This window comes from Delphinapterus leucas, chromosome 14 (genome assembly GCF_059928025.1).
Source record: "Delphinapterus leucas isolate spDelLeu-1000000601 "Yukka" chromosome 14, BTC_Dleu_Yukka2, whole genome shotgun sequence".
Classification (NCBI taxonomy): domain Eukaryota; kingdom Metazoa; phylum Chordata; class Mammalia; order Artiodactyla; family Monodontidae; genus Delphinapterus; species Delphinapterus leucas.
The window spans coordinates 26,920,524-26,941,183 of record NC_143142.1 but is presented as its reverse complement, the minus strand read 5'-3'; the positions used below and the strand labels follow the sequence as shown (position 1 = coordinate 26,941,183).

Here is a 20,660-nt window from a genome sequence, read left to right as displayed (position 1 = left end):
GCTGGGGGTCAGGTGGTTGGTGTCCGGCCTGCGGTGTCCCTCCCCACCCCTCCCCAGGGACCGGCCTGGGCAAAGTATGAAGCTACAGTGACATCAGCTTCAGAGGAAGCAGTGTGGACAAACGAGAGGCTGCAGGGCCAAGGGTCAGCGGCCATGCACGTGCAGCCTGGCCCCGCGCCCGGGCCTGGCGTTGTCACTCGGAGAGCAGCTGCCCCCAAACACACGAGAACTGGTTCATGTCCGTGTAGACCCGCAGTGGACCTTTGCCCTAGAAAATTAACCCAGAAATGGCACAAGCCAGCCGCTGTCCCCAGGAAGGAAAGCCACACTCGGCACACATGCTGGGCCTCTCGCAGGTGCGCACACAGACGGCCCCCCCACCCCCGTCCCGTAACGACGCCCAGTGACAAAGGCTCGGACACTCGGGTACCATCCCAGGCACGGGGCAGCCAGCCCTCCACCCCTCCTGCCTCCTCCGAGCACACCTGCCGCAGGGGCTCTGAACCCCAGACCACACCCATCGCCAAATGCAGCAGCATCTCCACTCGGACCCTTCTGGTCAGGATTCAGAAACACACCCTTGATCTAACTTCTCTGTGCCTGTTTTCTCACCTGCCAAATGGGAATGAAATATCTACGCCCCTCATGGGTCCTCATGGGGACTGGGACAAAGCCTGGGAGAGCCCCCCCCACCCCTGCCCCAGTCAAGGGTGCAGGTTAATCGGCTCTCCCTGCCCCTCCCGTGAGACAAAGGCCCCGAAGGATGAGAGCTGCGTGCAGCCAGCAGGCTTTGGGCCAGTGCCTGGCACCCAGGCGCTTCACCCATGCCACCCATGACTACTACAAAGAAGACTGGCGTCCGACAGACCCCCCTCCTTGGAAGGGGTACAGCTGTCCTTAGAGCTTCACCCAGGGCTGCCCAAGCCTCCTGGTCCTCCCGCAGCAGGAGGAATTCAGCCGGGCCACCAGGGACCCACTCTGCATCTGAACATGTTGCCTGAGATGGCGCCTGGGAGGCAGGGCCCCGCTGGAGCCCACTTCCTGGGTAACGGGAGGGAGCATGGGGGCGGGGGTTGGTGGGTAGGGGGCAGCGTTGCTGGGGGGGAAGATGGAAAATTGTGGGAGATGCAGCTGCACAATGTGTGAATGTGCTTAGTGCCGCTGCGCTGTACACTTAGAAGTGGTAGGAATTGTCAATTTTACGTTATATAAATTTTACCACAATAAAAAAAAAAGAAGAAAAAGTCAACATGGGGAAAAATATTACAAAAAGAGTGTCCAGGAGCACTTCCAAGGTCATACTTAGATTTTTGCTTCCTCAGCCAGGAAACATGTAACTTTGCATTTGATTTATTCTGTTCCCTTTTTATCAGCAGTTCCCAAGAAGTGAAAACAGGGAACTGGAGCTCTCACAGCCACAGGGAAAGATGGGTAGCTGACTGGAATGCCCAGCACCAGCCGCTTCCTGTAGGCCTGTCCACCAGGTCCTGTCACCACATGACAAGGGCATGGGAGCTGCAGCCTTTGCTCTGGGGCCTCTTGGCCTCTCCCCAGCTCAATCCCGAGTGGCGGGTGCCATGCGCGCCTGCTGATTCTGCACACCGGGGACTGGTGGCAGGAGACCCCCCCAGACCAGGATGCGGGGCTCCTCCCCGTGCCACATCCTGCACCCCAGGCCCTGACTGGCGTCTGGCCTCCCCAAGTGGCCCACAAGGCTCTCACACGTGCTCTTCCCACGTGTCCAGCAGGAGAGAGGACTTCTCCCACGGGTCCCACAGGCAGCGCGGTGGTTGTGCGGGTACAAACCTCCCTCTGTCCCTGGCATATCCTACCAACCAGCAGCAGAAAGCACGGATGCTGTCGTGGCTAGCGGGGGGTGGGGTGGGGGCACAGGGCAGCAGAGGCTGGACTGGAGGCTGAGCGGCCCTAGCAGAGCCTCAGGGAACTGTTTTTAAAAAAGTGAACTTGCTTCGGGAATCTAGGTGCCATAACATCTTTGTTGTAACAACCTGCGTGCCGGCATCTGCCCTGTGTGGCCCTGGGAACTCTGGATTCTGAAGCCCCCGTGCCCGTGGCCCCAGGAACGCAGCTCTGGGGAGAGGCCTGTCCGAAACAAACAGTTAATCTAGGTGGAGTTTCCTAAACCCCATGAACCTGCAAGAAAACCAAGTGATGAATAAGTGTTTACTTTTCTTTCCACTGCCCTTTGCAACAACCTGCCGTTTGCGATAAAGGTCTCAGAGAACGTTGAGCAGTGCTAGAGAAAACAGGAAAAACAAACTCTGAGTCTTTACATAAATATATATTCTAGCAAAATCTAAATTTAATCTATTAAGTAGCACAGGGCCAATCAAAAGATCACACAGAGCTCTCCGACCCCACTCACCCAGAAAACGGTATCTCGAAGCTGCGGCCCTTGATCCTGTACAATGCAGAGCTTTGAACTGTTTATGATATAACACAACAGACACACAATCACTCAAGAACAGTTATTCTGCCCTTTGAAGCCGCCTGCAGCTCAAGTATTACACAGGCAGGAAGCAGAAATCGGTGCTTTGATTTGTTTAAAATAAATTAAACACAACTGGCAACCATATTTCCTCTTATTCAGAGGAAGTTACAAAAGGTACAGAAGACCAAAAATACCAGGTTGACTTTGAAATGGGGAGCCAGTCTCTTCATCAGCAAAAAACCCCCAGTGCTGGCCCTTAGCACGCATTTGAAGGCCCTGCATGCACCGATTTTAAAGAGGTTACCGCTGTTCAAAATAACTTGGAAATAACTCTGAGTTTCTTTCGGGTCACAGAGTAAGTCATTCAAATAAATATGGCTCAACATTTTAGAATCAAGCCTTTCTTCCTTTCAAATTCAAACCTAGGCTTTGTCTTGTTCCTCAGTTACCCCGTCAGTGAAATGGGGACCACAGACCCTACTTGAGAGAGTGTGAGGGGAAGAGATGCAACGCTTAGGAAGCGTTCAGGGTAGCGCTGGGCACGTAGGAATCGCTCCAAACATGGGGTTTTTCAAAAAAGCCACTAGAGGGAAACATCCTGGCTGCTGACGTGATGAAGTCCCTTCCGTGTGGAGGGGAAGGTGACGGCGTTGTCTCCACGGTTTGGCCTGTGCTCCCCTCCCTCCACCGTTTTCCCTCTCAGTCACCAGGACCCAAATGGGCTCCCGGGACCCCTTTCCAACCTGGCCCCACTTGAGCGTTTGGGCGGCTACTCCCCATCGAGTAAACATCTGTGTCTGCCTCCGATCCCTCTCAAGACCCAGAACGCCACCCTGGCCTCCTCCATCTGCCCCCCATCCCAGCAGATCACAGCCCCCCATGCCTCCGCTTCCACCTGGAACTCAGTAACGCCAAAAACTGTGTCTTGGGTGCCCAAGCACCCTCCGGAGTTTCCTACCCTCTATCCTCTGACCAGCCCTTAGATATCCTACAAGGACTTCCAATCCCAAACAATCCGCTAAAGCAGCTTCACAGGGTCACAATCGATGGCGCACACCGTGTGGGGCTGTTTCTGGCTCTGCTCTGTCCCATCGGGCCACGCGTTCATCCTCCTCCAACACCACCCTGTCTTGGTGGCTGCAACTTTGCAGTCAGTCTTGGAACTCTGCGGATGGTGTGTGTCCTTATGCCACATTCTTCTCTGAAGTCTTGTGGATTCCAGCACCTTTGCCTTTCTGTGGGAACTTTATTTTATTTTATTTATTTTATTATACAGAAGGTTCTTATTAGTTATCCATTTTATATGTATTAGTGTATATATGTCCATCCCAATCACCCAATTCATCACACACACACCCCACACCCACCGCCGCTTCCCCCCTTGGTGTCCATACGTTTGTTCTCTACATCTGTGTCTCTATTTCTGCCCTGCAAACCGGTTCATCTGTACCATTTTTCTAGGTTCCACATATATGCGTCAGTATACGATATTTGTTTTTCTCTTTCTGACTTACTCCACTCTGTACGACAGTCTCTAGATCCATCCACATCTCTACAAATGACCCAATTTTGTTCCTTTTTATGGCTGAGTAATATTCCACCATGGGAACTTTAGAATCAGCTTGTTAATTTCTACAAAAAGGCCTGCTGGGATTTTGATTGGGACTGAGTTTAATCTCTACATCAATTTCGGGAGAACTGACATTTCAACGATACAGTAAGTCCCCTACATACGAATGAGTTCCGTTCTGAGAGTGCGTTCATAAGTTCAAATTGTTCGTAAGTCCCACAGAGTTAGTCTACATACCCAACTAACACAACCGGCTATATAGTACTGTACTGTAATAGGTTTATAATACTTTTCACACAAATAATACATAAAAACAAACACAAAAAATAAATAAAACATTTTTAATCTTATAGTACAGTCCTTTGAAAAGTACAGTAATACAGTACAACAGCTGGTATACAGGGGCTGGCATTGAGTGAACAGGCAAGAAGTGTTACTGATTGGAGGAGGGAGAGGAGGTGGGAGATGGTAGAGCTGCAGGATCCATCAGCAGGAGACAGAGGGCAAGCTGCAATTTCACTCACGCCTGACGCTGATGGAACGCACGTTTGCGTCTTTGAAAGTCTGCAACTTGAAGGTTCGTATATAGGGGACTTACTGTATCGACTATTTCAATCCACGGACACAATATCTATCTCCGATTATTTAGGAATTCTTTTCTTTCTTTCATTGGTGTTTTGGAGCTTTCAGCAAAAAGTCATTGCATGTATTTTGTAGGAATTATTCCTAGGTATTTCATGGTTTTTTTTGGTTCTATTGTGAATGGAAATGTTTAAAATTTCAATTTCCAACGGTTCTTTGCTAGTATATAGCTCTCTGGATCTATTGAGATGATCATAACATCTCCTTCTTGAGGAAAGCCATTTGATTGACTGTCAGATGTGCAAACACCCTTCTATTCCTGGGATAAACTCTATTGCCCGTGATGTATTATCCTTCTTATCCACAGCTGAGGATTTTCACATCACGGCCCATGCGGGACCTTGCTCCATTGTTATCCTTTCCTCTCTTTAGGCAGGCATTTAAGTGACTTGCAGGCTAGCGTGATCCTTTCGACACTTGCTTCTAAGCTTTGCTGGGGGCGGGGGGGTCGAATGTACCCTCACTCTAGTGCTCGTTTTCCCCACTGCGACCTAAGGGGGCCCTTCAGGGGTCTCTCCAGCATGGCTGGGGGTCAGCGAGAGCCACCCACTGCAGCTGAGCTCCTGGGATCTGCCCCCTGGCAGCTCCCTGGCAGCTGTTCTTGGCCTGGCTCCGCGGGGTCTCACACACACACACACACACACAGCTCAGTAATCCCCAAATGCTCAGGGATCCCTTTTCTCCAGGACCCCAGCTCTGTGCTGCCTGTTGTTCGATGTCTGAAGATAGTTAATTCATATATTTCGTCCAGGTTGCCAGCTGCTTAGGGCGGCAGAGTGCGTGCAACATGGTTACCCCATCCTGCTGCCAATTACTTGACCTTGACACGGTCCATCCCAGGACAGTCCAGCCAAGCACCTACGCTCAACCTGCCTCAGGAGGATGCCACCCCAGAGAGCCACGTGTCCAGCCCTGTTCGTGGCCCTCACCTACGGGGCTTGTGGCTCCAAAATGCTGCTGCCAGGGTTCTTGCTGGTGGCCCTCCCCAGAAGCTGGGTACGAGGGACGAAGGAGTGTGGCAACACCTGGTATAAAACTCTAGGCCTGACCCACCTGGAGAAGCTCAGAGGATAAATTATGAAAGAGGATTTTCAAAAATATTTGCAAATGAAGCAACTGACAAAGGATTAATCTCCAAAATTTATAAGCAGCTCATGCAGCTCAATAACAAAAAAACAAACAACCCAATCCAAAAATGGGCAGAAGACCTAAATAGACATTTCTCCAAAGAAGATATACAGATTGCCAACAAACACATGAAAGAATGCTCAACATCATTAATCATTAGAGAAATGCAAATCAAAACTACAATGAGATATCATCTCACACCAGTCAGAATGGCCATCATCAAAAAATCTAGAAACAATAAATACTGGAGAGTGTGTGGAGAAAAGGGAACACTCTTGCACTGCTGGTGGGAATGTGAATTGGTACAGCCACTATGGAGAACAGTATGGAGGTTCCTTAAAAAACTACAAATAGAACTACCATATGACCCAGCAATCCCACTACTAGGCATATACCCTGAGAAAACCATAACTCAAAAAGAGTCATGTACCAAAATGTTCATTGCAGCTCTATTTACAATAGCCTGGAGATGGAAACAACCTAAGTGTCCATCATTGGATGAATGGATAAAGAAGAAGTGGCACATATATACAATGGAATATTACTCAGCCATAAAAAGAAACGAAATTGAGCTATTTGTAATGAGGTGGATGGACCTAGAGTCTGTCATACAGAGTGAAGTAAGTCAGAAAGAGAAAGACAAATACCATATGCTAACACATATATATATGGAATTTTAAGAAAAAAAATGTCATGAAGAACCTAGGGGTAAGACAGGAATAAAGACACAGACCAACTAGAGAATGGACTTAAGGATATGGGGAGGGGGAAGGGTAAGCTGTGACAAAGCGAGAGAGTGGCATGGACATATATACACTACCAAACGTAAAATAGATAGCTAGTGGGAAGCAGCCGCATAGCACAGGGAGATCAGCTCCGTGCTTTGTGACCACCTAGAGGGGTGGGATAGGGAGGGTGGGAAGGAGGGAGATGCAAGAGGGAAGAGATATGGGAACATATGTATATGTATAAGTGTTTCACTTTGTCATAAAGCAGAAACTAACATACCATTGTAAAGCAATTATACTCCAATAAAGATGTTAAAAAAAAGAAAAAAGAAAGGATTTTCAATATATAAAACAGTAGACTCATTTCAGTGATTTGAATGTGATTGACTTGGGGGTTAATTTTAATTATACATTTAAACCTAAACCTATATTTTTTACAAACTGCACATAACCAAGAATAGCTAAATAAAATAAAATTCACGATGGTGAAAAATTAGGGAAAATTAATTGTTAATTATAGAGGAATGTCTAAATAAATTATATTAACCTAACAGATTATCATATGGCTATTAAAAATAATGTGACATGGAAAAATTTTTATGAGCTGAGCAGAAAGACCCTAAATTGTCCAAATATAATGATTACGACAAGGTAAAATATGCATTAGCATGAGAAAAGACTAGAAGAAAATCTGGGGGAATGAAAGCAACTATTGTGGTAGGATGGAGGGAATATGAGTGACATGATCTTCTTCCGTTTTTTTCAAATGTTGTTGTAATAAACCTTTAACGATTAAAAAGGAGGTTTTAGAAAAGCTACCTTAATGCCCAGTCATTGGTACCATTCAAACTTAACAAACAATAATAATAGGAAAGAACCAGGAAGTGACCCGCCCGCTCCCACAAGGGCGAGGGCAGAGCCTTTCCTGGCAGACTTCCTGTGTGCCCGGCAGGGTGAAGCCTGCATGGCCCATGGCCTCAGTGGAGCTGGAAAGGACAGCAGACGCATTAGGAATGAAGAGCAGCAAAAGTACGCATCACACCTCCACAACGCAACACACATATTTTCACCTTGTAAATGCCAATTTCGTTTTATGTATTTTTCTTCCAGTCTTATTGAGATATAATTGATACACAGCACTATATAAGTTTAAGGTGTACAGCATAGTGATCTGATTTACGTACATCATAAAATGATGACCACAATAGGTTTAGTGAACTGTAAATGTCAATTTATTTTTTAAAAAAATATTTATTCATTTATTTGGCTGTGCCAGGTCTTAGTTGCGGCATGTGGGATCTAGTTCCCTGACCAGGGATTGAACCCGGGCCCCCTGAATTGGGAGCAAGGAGTCTTAGCCACTGGACCACCAGGGAAGTCCCTGTGTCAGTTTTAAAAAAGCGAAAATCTGTACAGCTATGGACTTGGAAGTATAACATTTGAGGGCTTTCTACATCATAGGAACAGGCCACAAATCTTCACTTTGAACAAGCCTGTAGGGACAGCATTGACGATTGCGCGGTGGCACCTGGCAACGTACAGCATTCACTTTGGGCCAGGCTCTCGCTCAAGGGATCTTATTTTTTTTTAATTAATTAATTTTTGGCTGTGTTAGGTCTTTTTTGCTGCGCGTGGGCTTTCTCTAGTTGCGGCGAGCGGGGGCTACTCTTTGTTGTGGTGCGCGGGCTTCTCATTGTGGTCGCCTCTCTTATTGTGGAGCACGGGCTCTAGACACACGGGCCTCAGTAGTTGTGGCTCACAGGCTCTAGAGCGCAGGCTCAGTAGTTGTGGCGCACGGGCTCAGCTGCTCCGCGGCATGTGAGATCCTCCTGGACCAGGGCTCAAACCCATGTCCCCTGCATAGGCAGGTGGACTCTTAACCACTGCACCACCAGGGAAGTCTCTCACTCAAGGGATCTTGAGAGAATGTGCACATCCTGTGCCCACGGTCACTGAATTGCTGAAGGCAATCCTGAGGAAATCCAGCTGCGGGACCCCCACGCTCAGGTTGCAGTCAGGGGCCCTGCAGTGTCTTCATGGGCTTGTCTCACCATTAAGGTGACTACAGCAGGCTCTTTGCAAGCACCTGGCACGAAGCCACACACCCCATTGCGCTTCCTAAAGCACGTGTGCAAAGAGAAGGGCGGGAGTGGGGAGACCACTCCCAAGTCCTAGGGATGCATCACAGGATGTGTGCACTGGAGGCCTCTCCAGCCTCCGTGAGCCTCCCCTTCCTGTTCCATAAGATAAAGGGTTGCTGTGCTGCTCCTCTGTGCTACGTGGCCCCTTCCACGACACCCTCACCTCCCACCTGTGCACCGTGCACATAGGTCCATGCACATCTCAGGGGCCCATCCGACTCCGCCCCTGTCTCCAGCCACTGTCCAACTCTGCTGCCCTCCTACTTCAGCCTCTAGGAGCCCACAGAGACTCTGGGGGGAGGGGGTGTACACTGCAAAGTTTATAGATTTTAGACATATTGATCTTCAGTAATGGTGACAATGTAGATACCAAATGACACTTATTATTATAACATTCATAGTTGCCAGGGCATTTCTAAGTCACTTACATATACTTGTTCATTTAAATTACACAACCACCCTAAGAATGATAATACTATCATCACCTACATTTTAGAAATGAGGAAACTGAGGCACAGAGAGCTTAAATTGTCCCAAATTGTTGTTCAATATAGCAGAGGTTTTGGAGGAATCGGAACGCTTGTGCGTTGCTGGTCGGAATGTAGGATGGTTCAGCTGCTATGGCAGTTAGGCAGTTCCTCAAAAGGTCAAACTCAAGACTACACATGACCCAGCAACTCCACTCCTAGGTGTATACTCAAAAGAACTGAAAGCAAGAACTCTAATAGATGTTTGTACACTGATGTTCATATCAGTGATATTCACAATAGCCAAAGGGGGGAAACAACCCAAATGCCCTTCAACAGATGAATGGTTAACACAGTGTGGCATGTACATACAATGGAGTATTATTCAGCCATAAAAAGGAATGAAATTCTGACACATGTTATGACATGGATGAACCTTGAAAACATGCTTGAAATATGCCAGACATAATATTGTATGAGTCCACTTATATGAGGTACCTAAAATGGGCAAATTCATAGAGATAGAAAGTAGAACACAGGTTACCAGGGGTTCAGGAGAGGGGGAATGGGGAGTGATTGTTCAAAGGATACAGAGTTTCAGTCTGGGATGATGGAAGAATCCCAGAATGTATGTATCTTCTACTTCAGTTATTCTCCTTTCAGTAAGATCATTGTAGTAAGATCTTTTGAGTAAGATCATTCTGGTTTAAAGATTGGATTGGTGGGGGGAGGGTAGAACTAAAGAAAAATGGGTTTCTGAAGTAATGCAGGTGAGAAATGATTATTTGCTTAAAATGCTGGCTGAAGAGATCTATTCGAGAGATATCAGGGGATTAAAATTGACTGGACTTGGTGGTTATTGGATTTGAAAAAGGTATGGGAAGAGGAACCAAAAGTAATTCCCAGGTCAACCGGGTAGATGACTGTCCTGCTCACTGGTTTTATTACTCAGGAGCTTGGACACCCTCAGTCATCACTTTTCCAGGAGTTATTAGCAGGTAATGAGGAAACAGGTAATGATTTTAAAATATCACTTGAAGAAAGCTACTCAGCAATCGAATGGCATAACTTTCTGATGATCCAGCACCGTGGATAAGCCTGCATATTACAGCGCTGAGCAGAAGGTGCCAGACGAGAAATAGTGCACACCGAGCAACTCCACTTATACGAGACTCTAGAAGAGAAATCCGATCCCTAGTGACAGAAACATGGCCAGTGTTTCCTGGATCTGTGAACGAGCAGACTGAGGGAGACGGGGGCACAGGGAGACTTCCCGGATGACGGGAATGTTGTATATGTTGATGGTGGTTACGCTGACCAGTTCGCTTAAAAGAAAGTGCATTTTATTGTACGTAAATTGTACTTCAATACATTTTACTTTAAACATTCATAAAAATCAGACCTTTAGATAAATTCATCCTCTTCCCTTGAAGCAGGGATTATCCTAGAGAAGTTCGTGGACTTGAACTAATAACAAATCTGCTGTCACATGGATTTCTACTTTATGAACCTATCACTTAAAATGAGTTCAGAATTTTTAAAAAAAGCATGTATGCAGTTCTAAATCGGTGAGCTTTTCCTTACAACCCATTCACTAAAATAAGTACAATTTAATTCTTTGAAGTTATCCAGGATTTCATTTCTTGGATAACTCTTATCACACTGGGCACCAGTACACTAGAATTACTGCATTGCAGCTGACCACGTAAGGGGACAAATGTGACATCTTGCTTTGGAGGCAGGCAGCCTCTGCTTATATGAACATCCTTATGTTTAACCCTCATCTTCAAATGAATGGGACTTCAGCTGTGACTTCAGTGTGTTTAGGAAAGTGGGGGTGGGAGTGATAGAGGCTGGCCAGGGCCGCACAGCCCGTTGGTGGCAGTGCCAGGACAGCCACTGCCCCCGGGGCTGTGCTCGGCGGGTCACCTCAGGGAAGACTCACCATCACTGAGAGCACTGTCTTCAGACTTGACGTCTAGGGCTGCACTACCTGGTGCTTTGGTTTCTGTCCCACTCCACCCATCGCCAGGGGTAACTACGGGTCTTTACAGAGATGTTGTGTGCATTGAGTGATAGGCATATGTGTAAATAGATCCTTTAAAAATGGTAGCAGCCTGTATGCACCACTCTGCATCTTCAACAGCTCTCCATTCTTTCCACTGATATAAACTGTTATTTTAGAAAATACACAATAAGCACACTGCACATCCATTTTTTACTGCACATAGAGGATTTCTGAAAACCTTTCTATTTAGGTATCAGCTACATACAATAGAATACACTTGTTGGAAGTGAGTTCAATGAGTTTTGACAAATGTGTGTGCCTGTGTAGGTGCCCACTGTCACAATCAAGACAGAACACTCCCATCACAGGAAAAGTTCCCGTGTGATTCCTCCTGGCCAACCCCCTCGCCCCCCACATCAGGCCCCAGGGGACCACTGACCTGTTTTCTGTGACTCTAGATTTGTCCCTTCTAGAGTTTTATAGAAATAAAATCACGCAGTACGTACTCTTTTCCCCCTCGGCCACACGGCATGCGGGATCTTAATTGCCCCACCAGGGATTTAACCCGTGCCCCCTGCAATGGAAGCATGGAGTCTTAACCACTGGACCACCAGGGAAGTAACAGTACATACTTTTTTGATCTGACTTCATTCAGCACAACGTCCATGAGATCTGTCCATCACCATCAGGGTTTTCCTTTTTATTGCTGATATTGTCCCACTGCATGACTATACCACTTTTGCTTATCACATGTTGATGGACATTTAAGATGCTTTTGGGTTTTGGCTATTATTAAATAAAGCTGTTGTGAACATTGCTACATGAGTCTTAGCACGGATACACGTTTGTTTTTTTTTTAACTTTTTAAAAAAAATTATTTATTTTTGGCTGCGTTGGGTCTTTGTTGCTGCACGGGGGCTTTCTCTAGCTGCGGAGAGCAGGGGCTACTCTTTGTTGCGGTGCGCGGGCTTCTCATTGCGGTGGCTTCTCTTGTTGAGGAACACCGGCTCGAGGCACGCGGGCTTCAGTAGTTGTGGCTCGGGGGCTCTACAGCGCAGGCTCGGTAGTTGTGGCGCACGGGCTTAGTTGCTCCGCGGCATGTAGGATCTTCCCAGACCAGGGCTTGAACCCATGTCCCCTGCATTGGCAAGTGGATTCTTAACCCCTGTGCCACCAGGGAAGCCCCAGATACACATTTTCTATTGTGTATTATCTAGGAGTGGAATTGCTGTGTTGTAAAATAGTAAATGAATATCTAAGAGTAATAGAAACTGCCCAACTTTTCCAAACTTGTACCATTTTACATCCCCACCAGGAACGTATGAGGGTTCTAGTGCTCCATACCCTTGGCAATACTGGGTATTGTCAGTCTTTTAAATTTTGGTCATTCTGATGGGTGTCCAGTGGTATCTCATTATGACTTGAATTTGCATTACCCTTAAAACTAGAAATAATGAACATCTTTTCATGTACTCATTGGCCTTTTGTATATCTTCTGTGAAATGTCTGTGCAAATCTTTTCCCGGATTCTTTTGTTTTTAAGATTCATTTTTTTATTGAGGTAACATTGTTTTATAACATTATATAAGTTTCATGTATACAACTTTATATTTCTACTTCTGAATATCCTACACTATGCTCATAACCAAAAATTTAGTTCCCATTCATCACCATACAGCTGATCCCCTTTACCCATTTTGCCCGCCCCCTGACCCTACCCCTCTGGTAACCATGACTTTGTTCTTTGGATCTACATGTTTGTTTTTGTTTGGTTTGGTTTGGTTTGTTCATTTATTTGTTTGTTTTGCTTGTTTTTTATATTCCACATATGAGTGAAGTCATAGGGTATCTGTCTTTCTCCACCTGACTTATTTCACTTAGCATAATACCGTTAATACCAAGATCCATCTATGTTGCTGCAAATGGCAAGATTTCATCTCTTTTAATAGCTGAGTAGTATTTCATTGTGTGTATATATATATACATCTTTATCCATTCATCCGTTTATGGGCACTTAGGTTTTTTCCATATTTTTGCTACTGTAAATAATGCCTCTATGAACACAGGGGTGCATATATCTTTTTGAATTAGTGTTATTGTATTCTTTTTTTGCCCAATTCTTAATGAAGTTCTGTCTTCTGACTTTTATGAGCTCTTTATATATTCTGCATAAATGCCCTTTGTCAAATATATAGTCACATTTTTGAAGTTCAATTAATCAATTCCTTTTCTTTTATGTTTTATGATTTTTTTGTATCCTAAGAAATCTCCCAATGTGGCAAATATTTTCTTCCATGTCTTCTTCAAGTTTTATAGTTTTAGCTTTTATATTTAGGTTTATGACACACTTCAAGTTTTCATTTTCAAAATTGTTTTGACTTTTAAGTTATAAATTTCCCTCTAAACACTGCTTTAGCGTCATCCCACAAATTTTATTGTTATTTTTTCCATCATCATTTATTCAAAATAACTTCTAATTTACTTTGTGACTTCTTTACTTACGGGTTATTTGAAAATGTATAAATTGCCAAATATTTAGGGATTTTTCCAGATGTCTGTTACTGATTTCTAATTTAATTTTTGTTCTGTTCAGAGAACACTCTGTATGTCACTCAAGCTGTTTGATAGCATAGCTCAGGTATTCTGTATCGTTAGACTGGTTTTCTGCCTCCTGTTCTATCATTTACTGAGAGAGAAATGCTGACGTCTCTAACCACGGTGCGCATTTATCTATTCATTCTTTTAGTTGTTTCAGTTTTTGCTTCATGTATTTTGAAGGTCTATACTAGGTGCATATATATATATAGGATAATTATGTCTTTTTGATGATTTGACCCCCTTATCTGTAAGAAATATCCCTATCTCCAGTAACAGTCCTTGCTCTGAAATCTACTTTGTCAGATATTGATTTAGCCACTCAAGCATTCTCATAATTCATATTTGCATGATTTTATTCTATTACTTTATTTTTACCTGTTTTGTTGACTGAGACATGTTTTATTTTGAGCATCAGAAGCTGAAAGAGAAAAATTAATATGTCGTATTCAGAGCCACATTTTGCCATTCAGGACCATAATTTTTAACAAGAACTGACATTCCACTTAAGTTCTTAGATGTAGAGAGATATGAGGTCTACATTTCTCTCCATCACTCATGTAATAATCCACATTTAGTGATGTGGCAGAAAACAACTTGTACATAATGAGCATGTTTCTTCCTATCCCACTAGAACGTTAGCATTTCTCAAATCACCAATATTCATGGCTTTGACTATTACACTTTCTTATAAATATGCGCACCAACACTGATAGTAAATAAATAGTTATCAGATGGAGGTAGCTCTCTTCCTCTCCGTTTCAAAACAGCGACAGGAAATGAAAAAAGGGAAAACACCTCAGAGTTTGCAGGCTACTGACAGTGCTCCTGACCAGCACAGGAAGGAAGTGACAGTGGGGACACCTGTGCAGTTGTTCAGGCCAGGCTCTCCTTCTTCGGATGTCATGCAAATGGCATGCATGCACAGCCACGCGGAGCGGGTGACTGACAGCACAACAGGGATCATTCCGCTCGGGCCAGCAGATCATGGGCTCTAGCTGTTCATCTCTCCCTCCGCCTTTCCTTCTGAAGCCTCATTTTGGATACAAACTAAAATATGTACAGATGGCATGATATGATCTTTGTGGTTTGCTTCTAATTAATCTAGGGGTGGGGGCAAGGTGGGTGGGTGAAACAGGATGGGCGTTAATTGGGACCTGTTGGGGCTGGATCATGGGGGCCGGGTCACCATTCTATTTTTGCGTGTATTTGTATTTTTCTAGTACAAAGTTTTTTGTTTTTTTTTTTAAAGAACCTTCCTCCCTCCATTTTTTTGCCTTGGTATTCTCTAAACAAAAACAAAACAGTGATCATCTCAGCAGAAAGGACTCAACTCTACTCAAGCTGAACTAAGCCAGAAAACGTCTTACAAGTGAACTCTCTATACTAGTTCACTCGATGTGTGTTTATTGGGAAACTACGCTGCACCAAGTCCTCTTCTGTCACCAAGGAGCAGCAGGAGCAGGTACCCTGGGGGGAGGGTTGGGGGCACAGAGTGAGGGTGTGCCGTGGGGTCTGGGGCTCCGTGAGGCCACAGTGTGGCTGGGCTGGGCAACCTGCATCGGGAGACGTGGTCAGCGGCCTTCACACGGGCCTGGCTCACCACCAACCACATCCCAACCACGGTTCACCATTTCACTGAAGGATGAAGAGGGACCCCACACAATGGGGCCTTGGGGCTCCATCCCAAGCACAGGAATAACCTGGGCCAGGGCCCCTCCACAGCCTGGCAACCAACAGGTGCCGAGCTACCAGACTGAGGAAGCCAGCTATGCAGGAGGGGGCGGAGGCCAATTCCTGGGGCCCCTCTCCTCCTGAACTCCAGCAGGGTCAGCACTATCAGGTGCAAAAGGAGCCAGACAGCCCTCTTGGCCACAGGAACCCATGTTCATGCTAGAGGTACCCCCTCCTGATTCTTCCAGCAGGTACTGGGTGCCGCCTCACTGCCAGGCCCTGCCTGAGCTGGGAACCCAGAAAGCAGCATCTGGGCAGACACGGGGGAAGCGGGTGGGGAACAGGGCCCCTTCAGACCACAGGAACAGCCCATGTGAAGGCCTTGAGGCGGGAGCCTGCCTGGTGTGCCGGGCACCAAGGTGGCCAGTGGGACCAGGAGAGCGCAGGTTGCGCGGGGCCACAGCAGGGGTCTGAATAAAGAGCAACATGATCTGCAGAGTCATATCTCATCTCGAACACAACGGGAGAGAAAGTCCTCGGATGAAAGACCTGATTTTGCTCGTATTTCCCACAGGCTTCCCTAGCACGGTACCCGATGTGACAACTGCCAGGGAAGCAGGGTTCTCACCACGTTTGGGGGCCAATTACCAAAACTAAGGTGACTGGGGACTTCCAGCTACATTACACAGATTTCTCTGAGGTGTTAGGAAGAAAGTGCCTGAATTAAAATACTGTAATTCACCCTAAGATGTAAATGAATGAAAATGAATGCCAAAGCCCTCCAGAGAAGCCAAAGAAGATGCTTACTCACCAGGCATCTCACTGGTGAAATTTCCGGCAGAATGAATCTCAGGCCGTGCTTGGCATCTACGGGGCAGTGTGTCCAGCGTCCAGCACGGACACAGGAAGCAGAGCTCAGGCTCCAGGCCTCTCTAGATCACAGGATCCAGAGGCCCTGAGAAGCTCCCACCCCTGACCTCAGCTGTTCCTGCCCAGGTCCCATCTGACCCAGACCGGAGCTCCTGGGGTAGCTGCGGCCCATCAGGTCTTGTCCCAGATACCCCAGCCCCCCAGGACTCTGCTTACGGGCCCCACCAGGCAGGACAAACTCAGCCGTCACCGAGCTCCCACTTTGGATGTTTAGCAGCCTGGCCTCTGTTCACAACTTTAAAAACATTTAGAAAATTGTCGGATTCCATTGTTATGAAATGTCCAAAAAAGATAAATCAGTAGAGGCAGAAAGTAGATGAGTAGTTCCTAAGGGTTGGGGGAGGGGAGAGAAATGGGAATGACTGCTTAACGGTCCAGAGTTTATTTGGGGGTGATGAACATGTTCTACTTGATCGTGGTGATGGTTGCACAGCTCTGTGAGTATAATAAAAACATCTGAATTGTAGACTGTAGATGGATGAAGTGTACGGTATGTGAATTATACCTCAATAGAGCTGCTACCAAACAAAGAAAACAAGAAAGAAGAGATGGGAGAAGCAGACAGCCCCAAGAGCCAGGGCCAGGGAGGTCTGTGAGCCCTGCGAACTAGCTCTGGAGTATGAGGCAGGGGCCAGGGCAAGATTGGGGGCAGCTGGGCATAGGGCAGGTGGCCTGGACCCCCCCGGGGACTTCCAGCCTGGACTGTGGGGTGTTGGCAGGACCATGCGGTCAGGAGCCAGCTCTCCAAGATTCCGGTGATGGCCTGGGCCCCAGATCCCCCCCTCCCCTAACAAAACCAGAGAGCAGACACAGTAAGGAAAGTCAGCCCCACTCCTGCTGTGCCACCAACAAGCACAGCACACACACTAAGAACCTTCCAGTAAGGACTCGCACCTTCCTGAAATCAGGTGCCTGCATCTGTCATGAACGAATCACCCAGGGTCCACAGCTCTGAGGACTGGAAGAGCCCACACATTCTCGAAGACTGAGCTCTGCATTTTCCAGCTGAACATCTTTGTGGCCTGCTGGCAGCAGCTCTTTCCCCACCGGTCACCTGGGACACTGAACTGACGGTGCAACAGGGGCGAGGGGTCCCGGGATGCTCACTGGGATGGCCAGGGGAAGTGTGACCCAGGCGCGACACCCACCGTGGCATCATCCAAAGCTGCTGCAGAAGCAGAGACCCGGGCTCCATCCTCGGCGTGACCCCTGGGGAAGGTCACCTCACCCTGCAGGAGCACCGCAGGGAATGCTCTGGAGAGTGTCCCCAATCTGAAGGGGCCAAAAGCAGAGTTGTCAAGAACTTCACAGGAGAATGAGCAGGGCCTGGTGACACCTGACATGGGCACTGGGGTGACACGGACCAAGGGGAATTCTCAGACTGCTGTCTAAAGCTGGGTGCAACCTTGGACTCAAGTGCTAGCAGTTAATATCCACATCATATAAAGAACTGTCACAACTCAAGAAAGAAAAAGGAAAGCAACTCCAAAGAAAAATGGGCAAAAGAGAGTTTTCTGATGAAAACTGACTATAGCTAATAAACTTTAAAAGATGCTTAAATTTCCAAGTAATCAATAGAATCGATAAGACAAGCTTTATTCACCCAACAGATTAAGAAAAAAACTAAGAAAGGTGAAATCTAATGCTGGTGAAAGTGTGTGGGGGAAGCAGGCCCCCCTGGGGCAGCGGGACAGCATGTGTTAAACTCTGCAACGTGCGTACTCTGACCCATCGATTCCAGCTGGAGGCCTCCAGTCAGCTCCCAAATGCACAGCAACGAACACAGGCACTCAAGGACATTCACTGCAGCAGGAAATCTACGGACAACCCAAATGTCCTTCAGAAGAGGAACAATTAGATAAATTATTAAGTAAATTAAACAACGCAGCATCCACAGAATAAGATACTACACAGGTAGAAAAGACTAAGTCGAAGGAGTACGTTAACAATGGGCATCCAGAGGATGGGATTTTAGGAGAAGACTTTCAAATAACTTTGTGTTACGTTAAAATACAAAAAAATCAGAAAAAAGAAATTCAAAACAAACAGGTTGCTGAGTTGATGGTATGGACCCTTTTAGGTAAAATATAAAACCACGTCTCTCTGAGACAAACCTTTGTTCCCGCATCAGCCTGTAGCACAGACAGCTGGCCTCAGCTGCAAGTCGACTTCTGCCCCGGCCCCTCCACCCGCCCTCCAAGTGGCAGCCAAAACGGCAGCCTGAGGAGCCCCTCCATCCCAGGACCAAAGGCAATTCCTGAACAAGGCCTGGCAGCACACGCTGGCCTACCTCTCAGGAACCACCCCCCCCCAACCCCCTGGTCTCAGGTCCCTCTCTCCTCCCCCTCCCCACCCCCCAGCGCCCAGTTAACTCCTGGTCACGCATCAGCAATCCATTTGTGAAGCTCTTTCTGGCCCTTCCCTTCCCAGTTTCCATGGCTCAAGGTTTTCATAATACCCTGTGCTGTGCTTCAAAGAGCTCCTCTCTGTTTGAAATTCAGTATTTGTGTGACGTTACATTAATGTCTGTCCCCAGTTCTGAGTGCCGCGAAAGCACAGCATCGGTGCTGCACCCAAACTCCCGACAGCATCTGCAGCCAAGCTGGGCGCGGTGAGCACTGCGTGGATTAAACGCGTGCTTAAATACTATACCTGTTTTTAAACGTTTTTATTTTGGAATTTTCAGATATACACAAAAGCAGAGAGAAGAGTAGACTGTATGCCCACAAAGCGGTCATCCAGCTGCAATAACTCGGCCGCTGACATCTGTCTATCCACCCCCCACACCTTCTTCCTTCTTCTTGTTCTACTCAGGAAAGCTTCAGTACGTGCACGGATGCACTTTCGCACACACAAGCGCACGTATAGAGGAGCTCTGTGTAGATACTCAGGGGTCATGGGGTACCCAAAACACACAACGAGCCTTCGTCACAGCCACTGTGAGTGCCACCCAGGCCTGTCTGCTCTGGGTCCTGGAGGCTGAGGCTGGACCCTTGGAAGGGCAGCCCCGCAGCTCAGGTGGTAAAGTTATTTGGCCGCAAGCCGAGTATCTCCGAGCACAGCGCGCTGTCACACCCTTCCCGACCTGAACAAACACAAAGAGACGTACCCCATCGAGTCACCTACTTGGCTGAACTGTGCACCTGGTCACCCTCCGGGGAGCTTCCTTCGTGGGTATTTTTCTCCCCTACATAAAGCGCACCCACAGAGTAAACGGAGGCCGACGAAAACAGGAAAGCCCGATATTGCAGGGACTGAGGAGCCAAGGCCCCCAGAACACAGGGCTCAAACTCGAAACTCAGACCCCAGAGAAGACAAACGAGGCCACAGGCTCCGTGTCCACTTGCAAATTAAGAAATACAGTAGGGAGGGTAAACCACAGCTACCAGTAGGAGCTGCTAGCCCTTACAGGTCATGTAATGAAAAGGGACAAATATGTTTATCCTTAGCAGTCACAAGTCATTTCACAGCTGTGACTCTTGGCAGCCACTGCTGTGGAGGCAGCATGGGCTTATGGAACATCTCCATCACCAACTCAGGCAAAAGTCCCTATTCCCAAGGTGCACTGTCTGAAGGAAAAACAAGTTAAAGTAAAAAGATTTTTTTAATAGTCAATATTTAAAAACACATGAAAGGTGGCTGTTAAAAGCCCAATAATAAATTCAGAGATTTATTTGCGCCAGTGCCTTATCCAGATCACAGTGCTGCTTACACTGGACTCCCTCGGCCAGATACACTGAGCGGGAACGCTGCAGAGAAGCCCAGGTTGACAGGGTCTGTGGCCACACTGAACCAGCTCCCTCCTCCCCCAATTGCCACCAAGCCGCATCTCCACCGCCACCCCCCCACCCCTGAGACTGAGAGTGACAGGCACTCAGTACAAGATGGTAATGGGAGGAAGGTGGACCTCAGCCTTCCCAGATTAAGCCAGCATCTGAGAATCTCAGAGGTCTTTGCGTCACTGTGTCTTGTATTTCAGGAAAAAAATGAATTTAGAAAAGTCATCTTCTACGCAGATGCCAAATCATTTTCACAAGTGGCGAGTTTTCACTGCAGCACCATCCTCCTGAACCGAGCTACCTTGGGATGCCTCTCAGTTCCCTGGGCGTAGGCACCCCCCAGGCTGCAGAGCCTGCCCTCAACCTCTGGCCAATGCCCATTTCAGTAAACGGAGAAAACCCACCCCTGATTTAGCCTGAACAATAAGGGTAAAAGAAAGCATGCAAAGATGGGGTGTCAATGCTTAAAGTTAAAGATTTTGGCTATTGAGTTACTGCTGTTCCTAGTAAGATCCCAAAGACAAAGCAAATAAGGGACAATGAGGT

The 20,660-nt window shown here is 47.0% G+C and overlaps 1 protein-coding gene across 4 annotated transcripts in view; it reads left to right on the top strand.

The window, feature by feature from the left end:
* The window catches only part of CLDN5 (claudin 5), a 64,148-nt gene that overhangs the window by 16,211 nt on the left and 27,277 nt on the right, over window positions 1-20,660 (top strand). Inside the window, exon 2 of one of the 4 annotated variants that reach the window (XR_016387574.1) lies at window positions 14,984-15,196. The exons of 2 other annotated variants lie outside the window; for them this stretch is intronic. The gene's annotated coding sequence lies outside the window, so the exon portion shown is untranslated. One more of the 4 variants, XR_016387573.1, reaches the window with a different exon arrangement.